Source organism: Pundamilia nyererei, unplaced genomic scaffold (assembly GCF_000239375.1).
Source record: "Pundamilia nyererei isolate P.nyererei 1_Seehausen unplaced genomic scaffold, PunNye1.0 scaffold00051, whole genome shotgun sequence".
Classification (NCBI taxonomy): domain Eukaryota; kingdom Metazoa; phylum Chordata; class Actinopteri; order Cichliformes; family Cichlidae; genus Pundamilia; species Pundamilia nyererei.
In genome coordinates this window covers 1,758,240-1,770,243 of record NW_005187452.1, presented here as the reverse complement: position 1 = coordinate 1,770,243, position 12,004 = coordinate 1,758,240, and the positions used below count along the sequence as shown (strand labels likewise).

The window sequence follows — 12,004 nt, the reverse complement described above, 5'->3', positions numbered from 1 at the left end:
TAATGGATGAAGTGAATATATATGTTTTTTAAAAGAGACCTAAAATGAATATACTGGAACAGCAGAATAAAAGACTGAGATGTAAAAAACACATTGCACCAAAAGACAGAGATGTGTATGTGCTTACACAGATATTCTGGACTTTACTTTTTGCTCCCATGATTCACAGTATGCTGGTAGAATTATAAAAATTAAATCCTCTCTAAATTCCATCACAGTTACTGACAGGATTATACTCCATCACTGTGTGTGTGTATGTGAGAGGGGGAGAGGAGACAGGTGATGAGACTCCCACACTCTGGTCACTGCTACACAATAGGATTAAGACCAACACATACCTGTGTGTATGTATGTGTGCTAGCTGAGCAGTGACCATTGGGGAGAGTCTCCTGAATGATAAACAGTGTGTTCTTCTGCCTTTCCTTTGTTCCCTCTTTCTTTGTCTTTATCTACCTCTACATCTATCTTTCCAACCATCTGGACCCTTAGTCTACCCCCCACCCCCTACCCATTAGCCCCAAGTGCCAATACATACAAACATACAAACACACGTAGAGTACTTCACATATGTACAAGATGTATTTTGAATATGTTATGTGTGAGTAATACAGACTTCAGGCAGCCCGGTAAAGTTTGGTGTTGTAAGCAAAAATACATGGAAAAAGCCTGACTTACAGAGCCTGTATTTCTTACTTTTGCTATACGTAAGTGCTTGTGTGCTATATCTATCAATCCTCTTTGTATTTTTGATATAAATAGCTGCTGCATGTAATGGACCTGATGAGTAAAGATAGCTGCTTTGGTGTCATTGGAGGTCTTTGTACTTTTAACTCAACCACATCTTTTTTGTTGTGTGTGCTAATGACCTTTGCTATAAATTTACTGAGTTTACAAACTGTTACTTTTTCCCACTAAAGATTTTTATTGGGGTGGATTACATTTCAGTGACGCTCCGATGTGCATAGTGGAAAAGTCAGAGAACAATTAGGGGAGAACGCAGTTACAATTGATTAAACTGGGTTTTGTCTTTGGTGTCGTTTTCATTGACAAGCATAATACCTTGTGATGCAAAGAGCATTTTTTATGTGCAGTTGAATCCCTGGGTAATGTCTTCATCCACTGGGTAAAACTGTAAGAGAAAATAATGTAATAAGATATTACATTTATTTAAAAAGGTGTCATGAGCACACATGAATTTATTATCTTTACAAAAGCAGAGCATATGCACTTTTCTACCTTTGTGCATGCACACAATTTTACTTACAGCCATTATATCTAAAAAAGTTTAATGTAACAGACTGTGTTGGGTGGGTAATATAAAGTAAAACCATGAGTGCACATATTGAGTTGAAGAAAATACAGTTGTAAATTGTATATGCATATAGACATAATCCCTCCTACTGCTACAGTTTCCTGCATACTGCCTACTATATTATATACTGTAACGTAAAATAAAAGCAAATATGTCACAACCCCCCTAAAGCATGTGTGATGACTCTGTGTAACCATGAATGCATGGCCTTTAAGACTAATAATCTGGCATGTTTCCAAGGCATACACATAAAATAAGTTCAGTTGGGTCTCCTTATATTTTTAAGGAAAAAAAGATATACGTATGTGAAGTGTAGTGCTGTGCATGTGAGTTTGTGAGTGGGTGTGTGTCTGCGCCTCCCCACTCCCCCCAGGCTTACTCCATCAACCTCCCTTCACTAACAGCTGTCTCCCCTCATTTACATGCTCTCTCCACCCACTAATGGAATTAGCCACAAGTTTCCTGAGGTGAGGCAACACGCACAGACACAAAGACATATAGACACAACTGTGTGCACTGTATTTGTATCCATATACAAGATGTTTTTGCTTGTTCTATTTTTGTGTGTATGTTAGAGATGGACTGCAAAGGTCAAACAGAAGACACAGCTAAATTCAAAACTACTCTGTCAATATTCTGAAGAAAAATAAAAAAAACAGGGGTTTCTTCCGCATCAAAGGCCAGCCACCAGAAAGTTAAGCAGCAAAAAGAATAACCTAGGACAAAAGAGGAATGTCTAACAGAAACTGGTGAAGTCACCTCACCTGTTGTTTAGCCCATGCTTGATTTAGTGGCTCACACTCACATTTCTATGAATTTCATTACATTACATGTAGTGTCTCAGCTCCAATCTGAGGTGGTAGCATTTAGGACAGTAAGTAATAGTAATGGCCACTTTCCATTCAATTATACAGCAAGTTAAAAGTAAAGAAAACTAGTGAGAACTAGTGGTTACTAGTGGCGTTGCTGGTGTCTGGGTACTATGCACTGTATAACTGCAGTGATGTCTCATGATAGAGTTAAAGGTGAACTGATCCAGATCCAAAACTTTTCCTTCCTATTCTTACCATAACCTTCAAAAAGTTTCAAAGCTCCTGCTAGTGTACACCTTTTTTTCCCTCTTTTTTTTTTAACTGTCTCCTCTGGCCCTCTCCACCAATGGCTCTGTTTCCTATTGTTTCGTCCTTCATCTCTCTGTCAGCAGATCCCGTCCATCAATAGAGAACTGTCACTCACTAGAGCGACAATTGGCAGCTGTCGATAGTTTAGAGGGTCGCCAGTCTGTATATAGGCTTCAGCTCCTAAAATGCTATCAGCTGCCAATACAAACTCACACATGCACATGCACAGTGTGACATGCACAAGAGAGCAAAGACTCACACACGCGCGTACATGCCTTTTTCTCTTTGCATCCTCATCTCGCTTGATCATCGCTGACACAGGAAAATTTGGTTTGGTAGTAACGATATCAGATCAGATGAGGAAACAAAGAGCCACCTTCTGACTATTCAGTGTTTAGCAGTGTGTATGTGTGCGTGCACACACACACACACACACACACACACACACACACACACACACACACACTTTATTGCACTGATAAAGGTCTTTGACACAGACAAGAGTCACTGACACATGGCTCCCCCTTCTGGAGACCTATAAGACCCTTGGCAATGACATTGCAATCCCCAGTTACACTGTAGCACATTAACATTCATTAATTGATTCCATCATCCATCTATTAATTTAATCACTCCTCCCTCTTTCTGCTATCCATTTCCCCTCACTTTATCATAATCTTTTTTCTTTTAGTTCCCCAGTCCTTTCCCCCCCACATAGTTTCTAAACTTGTATTGTTCCATCACACCATTTCCATCTTTGTATTTCTGTTAGATTTGAAAATCAACCAACAGAAGGTGGCAGATGATTACCGGTTGAGTTTTTCACTGATTTGGCTTCATTTTGATTTATTATGATATTATCCTCATTCAATACAGATATTTGGTGAGAGTCAAAATGCTACAAGTCACACATACAATGTGTCATAAAAATTCAGAATGTAAGACACTGCAGTTATTTAGACCATGTAGTATTTATGTAGTATATCCTAGTACCGTATTATCTCGACAGAGCACTTCAATCTCAGACTGCAGGCTTACTTGTGGTTCTTAGAGCTTCCAAAAGTAGGATAGGAGGCAGCACCTCAGCTATCAGGTCTTTCCTTTTTGGAATGTGCTCTCTTTTGATTCAGGACACTGACACTCTCTTATTTTACAGTTTTTCTGAATTGCTAAAACACATTTCCTAAAATATCATCTCTTTGTCTCAAAACACTAAACACAAACTGTAAAAATCAAGCTACACACACAAAACCTTCAACTTGTCTTGCAAAACCAAACATTTGACCCAAAACTACTTTAACTTTACTCAAAATCAACCACTACTGTCAAAAGCCACACAAAACCAGCCAATGTGCAAACACAACTTAGCAACTATTACACACTACAGAAATAAATACAAAACACTGTGAGATAGCGGGAAAATAATATTCATCTATTCATTCATTTATTCTTGTACTCACATTTTAACAAAAAAGAACTGCAAGAAAAAAGTTACATATACATAAAAAAATTACATATTTTTACAGCATATTCAGATAATTTAATCTGCCTCAGCATCAAGCCTCTGTGCTGGGTCAGGCCACAGGACTTCATCCATTATAGCCATCCATTATATGTTATGGTCTCCCTTGCAATGCAATGAGATGCCAAATCCAGCCCTAGCAAGATTCCAGTCCCATCTCACCATGCCCCAGTCATTGCTTGAAGTAGATTTGCCTGTGTGTAAGGGTTTCGGTTTATACTTTCCAACTCCATGCTGAGAAAAACTCCTCGATAGGGTTCATAAGGAAGAGTATGGTGGAAGAAACACACTGATAAAATGCTGCTCATTGTGAAACCAGTTGCATATTTTTGGACCATGGTGAAAGCTTACATTGTCCTAAATGACATGGGATGCTCTGCCTTCTCACGATCTCTCTACTCAAGCAAAGCATCCCGTAGACCATCCAGGAATGTTGCTAGAAGTTCGGTGTTGTATGGCCCAACAGTAACATGACTGTGGAGAACCCCATAGCTGCTGATGGCAGCACAGATAGTTACATTTCCACTACGCTGGCCAGGCAGTTCATTAATAGCACGTTGACCTATGACATTGCAACCTTTTTTCCTCCTTTTTGCTAGATTCAATATGTATGTTGTCTTCTATAATCCACTGCTGTATTTCATGCAGTCGAATTGCATTATTCTGATGGACCATATCCACAATAAGTGTCTCCTGGTGTTGTGAGCGCATGCGTGTTCTCCCACACTCATGCGGCTATCCTTCAATTCTAAACAAAATACCATTTAGTTATAAGTATACTTGTATACATAGCACATGTATACATCATACTATTCATTCTTTTAGAGAACTAAAATTAGTTTGTTGTGTACAGAGAATCTTTGAGCTTGACTCAATGGTTAGGTCTCATGAATACATCTTCGTGGATGAAGCTGTATTCAATCTAGCAAAAAGCAGAAGAAGAGGTTGTAACATGTGTTTTCAATTTTGAGTGGTAGTGTGTTAATGATGAAAACAGTGTGTTTTGTGTAAATGTGTTTAGTGTTTGAGAATGTGTTTAGAGTTTTGGTAAATGGGTGATTCAGATTTGCAAATGAATAGTGTTTAAGATTTTGGCAACTGTGAGATTGATTTGATGAAAGAGTTTTCATAGTTGATGGTTTAGTTTTTACAATGGGATTTGGTGTTTTAGCAATTCAGAAAAACTGTAAGACTAGACTTAAAACTTTCCTGTTTAATAATGGATGTAGTTAGGACTGGATTTCATGTAAAAGATGGACTTAGCAACCATGATGTCATCCATTGCCTATATAGTAAAGGTCCATTGTGATGCGTGAAGACTGTTTTCACCTTTGTCATTTTGGTGTTTTCAAATCAGATGTGAGGCAGATCAAACCGAGAAATATATGGACAATGCACCTTAATAGGCTAGATACTTGCCAGTGACACAGTAAAGAAAACTCTTCATTACTGTTCTTTTTAACTTGAATCTTAATCTAAAATATGAGCTGCTATATTCAATAAGACTAGACAGATTTCTGAAGCCATAAACCCCTCAGGAGAGTGAGGTCACAACAGAGTTGAAGCTTTTTTTCTACTTCTTTACTATCTCAGCGTTTTGCAACCACAGTAGTTGATCCCTTCTACCCATCAGAGAAAAAAAATGTAGTCAATTCCACATTACTTTTAAGACACGGACATTAAGTCCATCTTGTACAATTTGTGTCACCTCTCACAAGACTATGGTATATATTAGAGCCTAATCAATAAGCGTACCAGTATTATTGTTCCAAAAACATCTTTTATATTTCTTAGACTCTCCCAATCAATGACAGACTAATTGTGATAGTAAAGAAATGCAAATATACACAAGTTTAGTTTAAAAAGGAACTACAGTTAGGTCAAAATTAGACCAGGTTGCACCATAAGCTCATGCCAGTTTATAGAATAATACTGTTTTGTTTATCTTCTGACTGCACATTCCTTGGATTTTGATTATTTTTTACGACCTCCTGCTTTTTTCAAAATGTTAAAGTTTCCTTTTTAAGAACACAGAAAAGGAAAAGTGACAGTGATGTGCCTGTCTGCTGTTCTTTACGCACATGGCGTCCATCCGTATGAGAAATGTGATTACAAATGAGAGCATGAGTGAGAAAGCGGAGTGTCACAGCTGGCATGGCATCTGGCTTGGCATATCGTTGCCCGGCCTCACTCGCTGCCTGTGCGTTCTAATGTGGCTGTCGACAAGCCCATTAAGAAGCTATTACTAAATGCTCTGTCTCTGCTCCTCTTCCACGCCTTACAGCACAGGCCCGAGGGAATGCCAGCAACATGAAGGAGAGAAAAAGGGGAAGAGAGACAGAAAGAAAGGGAAAAACAGGTTGGGGACAGACAATGGTGCCACATCAATACGGACAACGTACGTGTGACAATACGGTTTCTGACTTAATAACTTTATTTAAAGATAAAACTTGTGTTATATTGTTATGCTACTGTCTATACTAGATAGTAAAGGCTCTTAAATAATGTTATAGGAATTTATCCATAGGAAGAAGTGTTGTGAAGCCATGTAAACCCTGTAGGATTAAACTAAACAATCCAGAAAAATGTGTTTCTCAAAGCAGCTGATGCAACAAACAAGCCAATAATAGCCTCAAAGATGAAGTTCATGGATCCTGTGGACACATACCATTAAAATAGGTCATTACATTAGAATCTTTTATATCACACATTCCCACCTAGTGACCTAATTTACTGGAGAAAAGCTACCTCTTGGCCTGCTAGAAGACACACTTATGGTGTCATTTGAAAATCCTATGTCGCCTCGTGCTGAAGTTATTGCATTCACAGGATTTTCACTAAACTTACTCTGATCTTGAGGTCAAGGTCACTGACAGTCATTCAAGGTATTTTGTAGATGCACCTGCGCTATTAAATTGAAGCCCCTATGCCACCTTGTTCTCGAGTTATCGCATTCACAAGATTTTCAGAAAACTTGACCTCCATTGACCTTTAGTTTGAGGTCACTGAGATTCAAACTTGTCTGAGATTTTTTTTGTGCTTAAAAAAACCATTCATGGATAGAGCCTAGTCTGTGCTCTTCATATAGTTTATTTAATGAGTCAAAAATACACAGCTGTGGCAGTACAGATTAAATTTTACACTTTCACAACTGTTTATGTTCAGTACCATCATCTTGGATTGCTAACTAGGTATGTCGGTCTGCTATGACTTTCCACTTGAAACTCCTGGTTGAGGAGTTTTTCAAAATTAAAATCTGTTGGTCTGTTTCAGACTTTCCTTTTTTTATTGTGACTACTTTGGCATGCAAGAGAATCGAGCAAGTTGATTTTAACTAAAACTGACAGATGAATTGTAACTTTACAAGTGATTTTAACCTCCTAGAGCCTGGTGTCCACATATGTGGACATCACATTTTAGGTTGTCTAGACCAAAATACAAAATTAAAGACCTGTAAAGACCTGATATTCACTTACGGGACATTATACTGCCACTGTTCTATCGAAATTTAAAGAGAATGTCCTCATAAGTGGATCTCATCTTCTCAGAAACAAAAATCAGGTTAAAAAAACCCCAACAACACATAATCCTTTGTTTTTACATTCGTCAGGTCCCAATCAGCCCAAATAGCAAAGAGAAATTAAAAATGCATGCCATGAAAGAGTTCGGGTCTTAGGAGGTTAAGTTTTGAAGACCTGCTCTCACAAAAAAGTTTTAAAAATATAGCATCTTATTCATGTTGTTATTATTATTATTAATGTTATTCCCATTTCCTGGATTTTGCAAGGTGTACATATCCCATTATGATTCCAATACTCACAAGAGACTGTGTGCAATTTCCTGCTCTGTGTGTGTGTGTGTGTGTGTGTGTGTGTGTGTGTGTGTGTGTGTGTGGAGCGATGAACTGCTCTTTTCATGAGTGACTGTGACAGGTTTCTCATCAGGCCCTGAAGCCTCCTCGCAGTTAGAGACCATGTACAGCTCAGTCCCCAAAAAACAAGCACACATGAACACATACTGAAACGGGTGATGATTCGAAAGACTTTTCCCCATTAAAAAAACAGCATATCGGAGCAGTAGTTGGTACCACGTGTGTGTGTGTGTGTGTGTGTGTGTGTGTGTGTGTGTGTGTGTGTGCGTGCATCTGAGCCGACTACTGGAACTAAGCGGGGCTCTTAATCATGGCTGTAACGGGCAACATTACCAGCAGCGGCAGCAGGCTAATGATGAATGCCCGAGTCTCTGTGCAAACCCTGACCTCCTTTTCTGCTGTGATGCACAAAAAGCTCTAGTCCTCTCATCAAAAATTACACACACACACACACACACACACATACACACACAGGTATTAGATTACACCAACGCATACATCTTAAACAACCGAAGCAAACAACCATGTATTGAACAAAAAATTGCTTGTGCACGCACACACACAAATACAACTTACTGCTCCATAGAAGGTGATTTACCTCCAGCCAGCCTGCTCAGGAAATGTGTGTGTGTGTTTGCAAGTGTGAAAGAATACAACTTCCATTGCTAAGAGAATCTAAAAAGTTGTGTCAAGTCCAGATATATTAAATCTGGAACTGAAACGGTAAGAGAATGATTGAGAGGTAAACACAAGAAAGAAAGAAGTGGAAAGAAATATCAGTAGAGGTAACATGAAATGTAAATGAGAGAGGAAGAGAAATTGAAATAAAAGAGGGGAAAAGAGATCAGCAGATGAAAGAGACAGATGGTAAAAAAAAAAGATGTAAACAAGAAAGATTTTGCAACGCAGAGAGTGAGTAGTTATAAACGAATGTAAAGTTTTGATGAAGGACAAACTAATGTCAGGGAGTTGGGCGGTTTGGGCTTCCTGCTCCCCGGCTAGCACATGTGATCCCGCCTGTCACTCACACTCCATCGCCATGACAATCATCATAATGCCGACGCCTGGAGGGAGGGACAAGCCTGTCCTTGTAACAAACAGAAGCCCTCCGCAATCTGACGCCGACAACTGTTAAGAACACACACACACACGAACATGACAACCGTCATGTAGTGCTGCCACATAAATAGACAAATATAAAACAAACTCCACTGTAGATTTATAATGAAAGCTCTTTTCAGTAACAATGATGTGATTTGATATGTTACTGTCACCCATTCTGGACCATGCTGCATACATTGTCAAACTCATTCATTGCATAATATGCAGCATGTGGTCATCCGTGCATTTGGACAGGTGTGTGTGAGTGTGTGTGTGTGTCACATGTGTGCCTATACATTTATTTAGCCTAAGCATTCAAACAATACATGTGAGTGCATGACTGGTGTGTTCACATATCATATGTGTGTGTGACAGACAAGTGAGACAGAGACAGAGAGACAGTGCGTATGTGTGTGCATGTTGGCCACAGGGTGGGAAACAGGGACTTGTCAAACTGAGGAAGAGATGGCAAACTGGATGGTGATGCCAGCTCAGTGTGACAGCTTCTTCACATACACACACACTCACACATACACACATGCTCTAGCCCCCCAAACCTGCCCTTGCCCATACTATAGAGCTGTGAAAGCTGGGATACAGAAAGAAAACGAGACTGGTGGAACCTCCCTTTAACTGGAGGCTGATTAGTGTGTGTATGTGTGTGTGTGTCGGTGTGTCTGTTTGCGCACGCACGTGTGCGTCTCTGTGAGTGTGTGTTTGTGGTGGGATGGGGTTCAAAATGTCACATCAATTTGTGGCTCCACTGTTTCTGAAAGAGGCTAACCCCACTGCCACTTAAGTTTAGCACATCAGTGAACGGCATAGCGGCAGACAGGACACATACATGCGTCAGTACACACACGTGAAACCATTCTAATCCAGTAATTACCTACTTAGAACTGCAAGCACACACATTTATATTGGGTTATATAGATATAATTTAACTTGATAGACAATTTCCAACTGCTTCAGATGGTGACTGTGGAACATGTTTTAAACTGCTGCTGCTGCAAAACTATTCTTTTTGAAAAACAATGTTAAAATGCTCAGTTGATCAACATCTCATGCAGTAATATTATATAATTACACATGCTGACATATGTGTTAATTTTAAATACTAGATGACAGTTCAATACAGCTTGAGAAATTCACCATGTGAATTATAATAATAGCAATATTGATAATATACTGATAAGCTTGCATCACTATCTCCACATATACACAAAGATTAGTTGAAATCAGTCTTTTGGTAGGATGCTTCACTCCACGTTACAGTGGAAAGAGTCAGCAGAGGTAGAGTTGTTGGTTAGAAACCCCCAAGAGTGACCTGGGCAGGGCGTCAGACTACTTTAACCACTCATCTCCATTAACAGACTCGCAGATATTATTATGTTCCCAGGGGAGCAGGCGTGCTCTAACCAACCGTTTAGCCTCTCCCTCTCTCCACTCTGATGTCTCCTTCTCTCTGCTGTGATGTTATACTATGAAAGAAGACAGCAGAGAGAAAAATATGAGATTGATTTATTTGCTTCAGTGTTCTTTGGGATGGAGTCCTCTCCCACACTTTCTCTCCTGTTTCTCTCTCTCTTTCTCTGGAAACTGAAACCAATTAGTGGGCAGAGCACTTGTAGTGGGGAATGTAGGGCAAGCGAGGAGTAATAAAAAAGTATTGACTTTTCTGTGACTGTATGCGGCGTGAAAGGGGTGCCGCGGCCTTGTCCGACATGAAAGGAGCTCCATTAATTTCACTTATTTCTCCCAGGCCCCTGTCAGGAGGCCCTAATGCGTCCCAGGCGCACTTCTCACATGCAGGCACTCAGACAGCACGACACAGCTTCAGCCTGGTTACTAAATGAGTTTACATTATATATCAGTGAGGGAGAGAGAGAGAAGTGCAAAAGAAAAGAGTAATTTCTAATTCTGTGGTTGAGACACAAAGCGGGGCCTTTCATACATGGCTTATTTGCCCTAACCTCACCTCCCCATCCTGCTGAACTCTTGCTTTCTTTCACTTGTTCTGCATCATGCAAACACACAGTCCCAGAAAAGAATGACCTACAGTATCAAAACAGGACCACAGCAAAGACCATTTTGATTTAACTAATCATGCTTCTCCTTTGGGACATCATAAAATACAACACAAGGTCTTTGCATTGAGGACTTGTGCAAGATATCTTACACATAGGTCAAAAATTTAACACGAATAGTATGTCTGTGAAGGTTCTCAGTCATCCAGGTCAGCGTCTGGACTTCTTTAAGTTGCTTGAACAAGCAACTTAAAGAAGTCCAGACACTTTTCTTTCCAAGCTCCTTTGACAACACGAATAGTAAAAAAAAGTTAAAAAGAAAGAAAGCATATACATTTTTACTGTACGCAAAGATAGCTACTTCGAAGCCCAACAGTTTTAAGAGGTGTTCCTGCATTTTTACAGCTTTATCACATTTATCAAAAAGATTATCCCAGATCCTCCTTAATTAAAAAAAAAGCAAAAAAAACCCAGCAAAGACAGGATTTTTGAACTTTTCTCATTTTGCACTTAATGATGACCTAATGCCACCAGCTAAATTACATTTATCTGGAATTCCAACAGTACTGGGTAAGTGCATGTAACCTTGTGTCTGCATGCTTGCATACACTGTGTGTGTATGCTTGAGGTACACACACCACATGAGTATCTGTGTGTGTGTGTGTGTGAGAGAGAGAGAGAGAGAGAAAGAGCGAAGAGTGAGAGGCTATCTGCAGACAGAAACTAATCAGTGTGTGTGAGATAAGAAAGCAGCCTTTATGGTGTATGGTAATCAGCCCCCCTCGGCCTGCCACCGCCATGCATAATCACCACGACTTATTCACATGATTGATGAAATATGCGTCTGTGAAATCTGAGCCGCTTTTGTTATCATCCTGTTTTTCCCCGCTCCCTTCTCTCTTTCCTTTTCTCTCAATCTTTTTTTTGTCTGATTCAACCTCTCCATCCCTCTCTATATCTATCCCCTACTCTGCAGTAGCCAAAGATGTTTGGAACAATGCACAAACAAGAAATTACACCCACAGTATGGGGTCCCTCTTACTAATAAAC

The 12,004-nt window shown here is 39.6% G+C and overlaps 1 protein-coding gene across 1 annotated transcript in view; it reads right to left on the bottom strand.

The window, feature by feature from the left end:
- Positions 1-1,085: 1,085 nt before the first annotated feature.
- Positions 1,086-12,004, bottom strand: part of spata17 (spermatogenesis associated 17) — a 41,471-nt gene continuing 30,552 nt past the window's right edge. The window contains exon 10 of the mRNA XM_005733314.1: positions 1,086-1,129. The gene's annotated coding sequence lies outside the window, so the exon portion shown is untranslated. The remainder of the gene's footprint in view (positions 1,130-12,004) is intronic.